General features: G+C 42.5%; 1 long non-coding RNA gene across 1 annotated transcript; it reads left to right on the top strand.

Annotated features, from left to right (window-relative positions):
* The first annotated feature begins 4,025 nt into the window (after positions 1 to 4,025).
* LOC123429693 lies at positions 4,026 to 5,355 on the top strand. The gene is made up of 3 exons (XR_006622730.1): positions 4,026 to 4,129; positions 4,293 to 4,370; positions 5,197 to 5,355. It is a non-coding gene; the product is annotated as an uncharacterized LOC123429693 (long non-coding RNA).
* Positions 5,356 to 5,768: the final 413 nt, after the last annotated feature.

Raw genomic sequence — 5,768 nt, 5'->3', positions numbered from 1 at the left:
ACGGGATTTTTTTTCATAATGTTCAATGATCATGATCACATTTTGCTGCATTATCGAGATACACTATCATTCTCAATTCCGTGAAATCAAGAATTTTTTTTAAACTCTTGAACATATTTGGAATCGTGAATATTTTTCAAATTTATCTACAATTTTACAATCTTTTGATATTTTTGAAAATCAAGAACATTTTTGTTATTTGCAAACAACTTTTTAATTGTGAATATTTTTTTAACAATTTTCCTTCATACCACCTCTAGCGTGTCTACCTTTGGAAACATTAAGCATGTCATCTTCTTTTGCATGTCAATTTTCTTCCGGTAATCTCCCCCATAATAATCCCACAAGTTTTCTTCCTATGGAGAGACGGATTAACTCCATACAGAATTTATGGGCTGCTTATATTGATATCAAGTTATAAAGGTACATAAGTTGATGGTATTCTGTGGAAGGGAGCGAGGTGGGACAATACAATACATATATGCATTTTAATTACATAAAAGATAGTAAAATTTAGGCAACGAGGTATCGAACCTCGACGTGTTCGCTCTAGCCACCACAACTCGTGTGTACTCTTAAGTCTTCACGGTCTCGTAGTTTAATAACCGCAAGGTAAAAAATGATTTTAAACTGAAAACGAAAAAAGGTGTAAGGTGGGACTCGAACTTAGGTGTTCGGGCTAGCTTAGAAAGAGAGAAACCACCCTGCTACTTGCTTGTCCGTGATAGAAAAGGCTCGCATGGGATAACATAAATCAGACGGTGAACTGCGAAAACGACGGGCGACAGAAGCACTCCGTGCTTTATTATTAGGGAAAGATTTTTGATAGATGTTTCACAAAATTACTCTATTTTTAGTACTTGAAAACTATTTTAAATTACTGATTTCCGAACCCACGGATCGATGAAATGGCGCCCATCCATCCATCCATCCATCTCTTCATCCCACATCTATACGTTCATCTATGCACAGATAAAAATAAAAAAAATGAAAAAGAGATACCCCACCCACACAAACCCTAGCTCAGATTCCATCCCCACAACACGTCCTCACGAAACTCCCCTTCCAGATCGTCGCCGCCACTTCCCTTCGCACCGCACCCGCTGCGGCTCCCACACTCTCCGTACCCCCGCACGCCGCCGGGCTTGCGGGCAGTCTGCAGCAGGAAGGGCAGCCATGGCGCTCGCATCAGGCTCTTCGCTGTGGATGCCGGCGCGGCGCTCGTCACCTCCCCCGCCGACCGCGAGGAGTGGCAGGACTGTGTCCTAGAACTCGGCGACGACTTCTCCGACCTCGAGGAGCTCCAGGTCGTCTGCGTGCAGGGCGGGGACAGATCCGACCGGGCCGTCATCCGCATCGTCGGCAAGTTCTTCCCCGGTGCGCCAAACCCCTTCTCGTGACTTCCCGTCCTCTCCTCGTCCGCGAGGGGGAGGAAGCCGATGCAGTCGACGGAGTCCTCCTCCTCCCCACTGCTGATTGCTGTAGTTCAGTTCATCTGCAGTCCGGTTGTTGATTTTTCTTGATTTTTGTTGGTCTGTCCAGATGAGCGCGATGAAGGCCGCCAACAAGGAGATGAGCTCAAGGGGGTGATGTAGACCACCGTGAAGATCGAGGGCATCGATGTGCATTTTGCTCCTCCCCATTTTTAGCTTTGCCGTCGCTGCTGCCGAATTCGTGCTGTCGTCTATGGCCTGTCAGATTTTGTTTTTGTACAGACTGAATATTTCAGTGTCGGTGGGGGATACGTAGGATGCATCCCCTGAATTCGAGTTCCTTTTGCTTCGGCTTTGACAAGGCGTACAATACGTTGGGGAGTGGTGGTAGTTTTGGAATTGGGAATACAAACTTTAGAGCCCATCTTGGTTCCTCGTGTTCAAGCATAGTAGCATATGCATGTTCATTTGTGATTCCTATACATCAAGAAATGACAAAAAAATGAAATAAGATTTATTTTGACATAGCGTAGCTCATTTATCAACTGGTTTCCATGCATCAAGGAGTTAAGGATGACATTTTGATGCAGCGTGGTTACAGGAGAGCGCAAATGAGGACAAATCATGTTGTTACCAGGAGCTCTCAGTATCCATTCGGATATGCGCCTAGCATGGTTTCGCACGCCATTTCGATGTCTCACAGATTTATGCATACCAAAACCTCTGAGAATGCATTTGGCTATTAGTTGCGAATTCTCATGGCGCCGCTTGCCGTCGTGTTTCAGTTTTTGACCAACTAAAAGGTTTCAGTCCTTATTACTGTAATCATACAGTCATGTTAAATTTTGGGCCTGTGAGACGTGAGGTGAAGCCAACTAAGACAACCTTCAACTCCCCCTCTTATTTGAATGACATATTCTCTTGAGCTGTCTTTCTCACAGAGAATATATCTGCAGATTTACAATCCTGCAATCTAAGTGAAGAAGAAACTGAAAAGTGGTTTAATCAGTACCAAGTCAAAACAAGTTCAGGTAGCAGCTGATTTTTTGTTTTGCTAGTTTTTGAACATGGATGCTGACCATCTGATTTCATTTTATGAACATGGATGCTGACCATTCTCGGCGCATGCTCCACGATCGGGCTTGGTGGCTCTTAATCTCATCGCGGTTGCTGAATTTGTTTTGAGAAAAATGGGTCGTGGTTTTGTTTCTGTTTTGCAAGCAGTAGTTGTGCTTCGTTTTCCTGATGGTTGAATCGCTTCGTTTCAGTAGCTGTAGTCACTGATCTCAACAATTTACTTTTTCATGTTGTGCTTCTCTAGTTGTTTGAATGTGTGTGCAGCCTACTATGGTACTACTACTTGCTTGAATATGGAGCCGGTGACGGATGCCAACTTCGACTGCTCTGGCACCGGGTTCTCGCTGCAGGCCATGGACTCCTCTCACGTCACGCTCGTCGCCCTCCTCCTCCGCTCCGAGGGCTTCGAGCACTACCGCTGCGACCGCAACCTCTCCATGGGCATGAACCTCGGCAACATCGCCAAGATGCTTTGCTGCGCCGGTAGCAACGACATCATCACAATCAAGGCCGACGACGGCTCCGACACCGTCACCTTCATGTTCGAGTTGTCTAGTAAGCGACCCCCCCCGCTCGATCTATTTTCTCCCCTTTGATCCTTGTGGTTACGTCGGTGACCCCGATCTGGATGGATGGATGGATGGACAGATCAGGATAAGATTGCCGACTTCGAGATGAAGCTCATGGACATCGACAGCGAGCACCTCGGCATCCCCGACTCGGAGTACCAGGCCATCAAGTACTACCACATTGTGAACCCTCCTGATCAACAGAGGAAATTGCTGCATTTCAAATTTGCATCAGTGTGGTTCTTCTTGGATAGAACATTCAGAACTAAATAATGCTGATAGATACAGTATGTATAATTTGCGGTGTATTATAGACACTTCTACTCTTCTGATAGATATTCATTCCAGGCTGATGCACACTATTGAGTCAATGTTTCATACTGAAAGTTCACAGCGAGTTCCTGCTTATGATTATGTCATTAAGGCCTTACATACTGAAAGTTTAATGTTTTCACAGTGATCCTTCTTTTTAGAGAAAGGCAATGGCCTCTAGTGAACTGAAGATAGGAAAAGTGATATGTGAATGCACTTTGAACTAGCTATCTAAGTAGCATAGTCAGTGGTAATTAAGGGTTTTGGTGCAACTGCTTAGAGAGATGTTCTCTGCATTCCAGCTATCTTTGAGATGTGATGTGATGTTACTGTTATTTATGTTAGGATATTCACATAGTTTTTGTTACTCTGAACTTTTTTTGACAGAGACGCCTATTAATATTGCTTAATTGTTTACTAAGATTTCACACTTCCTTCAATAATTCTCCCAATGTACATTGACCTTCCTTCTCTGCCTTTTTCAGATATGTCAGCATGTCTTTCCTGCGTGCAACTCGAACCATTTCTGTCAGCATGTCTCCCCTCCTATTCCACGAGTGTGTTTGTTTGACTCTTGTGTTTCTCTGTTCGTCTGACGATCGCTTCCTCGCAACTGATGTGACTTATGATCAGATTCTGTTGTCCTCAGCCAACCAGGACCTTCAGCCCGTGCTTGCGGCCAAGAGGCATATCCTTGCTCTAAACATGAAAGATCTTGCGAATCCCAATATAATGAATGTAAGCACCTCCGCAGTTTCGTCGGCCTCCTCACGCTGGAAGCACCATCTTTTGTTGAAACTTTTACCATGTGGTTCTTTTGAGATTTAATCTTGTTATCATACACAATGAGATTTGGTGCTGATGCTGATACTCACAAGATCATGTTTACACAATTATGCAGATGTGGCTTGATCATTTTCAATCATGTAAGCAAGATTGTATCTCATTAAACGCACATAGCAGCAACTCTAATTATCAGGTTAGCTAACTGTTACTGTCATGTTTATTCATTTTCCTTTATGTAAACCTCACAGAATATCTTCTGTATCATACTGAAACCATCAATTAGATGATGTGCTCTGAAACTTTTGTACAACTTTGAGAGCGGGGTTCATTTACCTAATTAGTAATTGTACGAGTAACTCGTCACCAGACGCCTAGACCACTTCTGAAATTCTATATTCTGTGCTGGTAGAGGTCATTCACGAACAAAACCTTCCACTAATAGGGAATCTACTCGAATTCTAAACTTAACCTACTAGGACACGAGCTGGTTTAACATAATAGGACACACGATGACTGAACTTTCATAGTAACTCTCCGATCAATGGGAATATCACTTGAAGTAGGTTTGTACAAGGATTCAGACTTATGGAAATGTGTCTTGTATGTTATTATTACTCCCTCCGTTTGTTTTTATAAGACGTTTCAGACAGCTTGCTTTGCACTAATTTAGGCAGTGTCTGAATGTCTAAAACGCCTTATAAAAGCGAACAGAGGGAGTACAACATTTCCAATTTTTGCTTTAGCAAGTGATGATGCCTAGCCAATTTATGCTGCAGTAGAACCACTAGCAGTTCCTATAATTCAGGTCCTGGTAACTTGACTCCTATTGATAGTAGTATATGTGCAGGTCATGCAGTTTTTTTGTCATATGAAGTAGTGTTACACATATATCTATGTTAAGTCCAGGTTTTATAGGACAAAATGATCATAATATGCATCTTTATATGTGTTCTGGGTACTTTGTGGTGTATGTGTGTAACTAACACACATGGTCTGATTCGAGCATCCGGTTTGTGCAGGTAGTTTGCTCCCATCTGATCTGCTTCTGTGAAAGGGTCCTGTACAAGAAGGCGAAGATGACTGCTCCTGTACAAGAAGGCGAAGAGCGAAAGTCTTCTTTTTTAGTTGTTGCGGAAGTTCTGACCAAGCATCGCCCATCAAGCAAAACAGATTTGGTAGCCGTGTTTGTATACTTGATAACAGATTTTGTGATAGCACTTGGTCTGGTAGCAGATTTTGTGATAGCACTTGGTTTGGTAAAAAAATTTGTGCACTTGGTTGTGTAATTTTGTACCAGCTTGTGCTACAGATTTGGTAGTTGATTTTGGTTGTGCTACAGGTTTTGGCTATATTATCAGATCTTGAAATATGCTTTAAATTTTGTGGTGTGGGCTGTCATTTAGAGATGCTTCAGATTTATGTGTATGGGCTGTTATTTATAGATCCATTAATAGCATAAAAAAATGTTGCTGAATTCAAAAATGAAAAAGGTCAAAACTAAACTGAATCAAATGTATTTGGGCACTAAAAGGCTAGGACCCAAATGATAATAATACAAAAAAATTCGAAAAATATATTAGAAGTGGCTGTA

Source organism: Hordeum vulgare, chromosome 2H (genome assembly GCF_904849725.1).
Source record: "Hordeum vulgare subsp. vulgare chromosome 2H, MorexV3_pseudomolecules_assembly, whole genome shotgun sequence".
Lineage (NCBI taxonomy): Eukaryota > Viridiplantae > Streptophyta > Magnoliopsida > Poales > Poaceae > Hordeum > Hordeum vulgare.
Note: the sequence above shows the minus strand (reverse complement) of the source record. Positions and strands in the feature narration are given on the sequence as shown.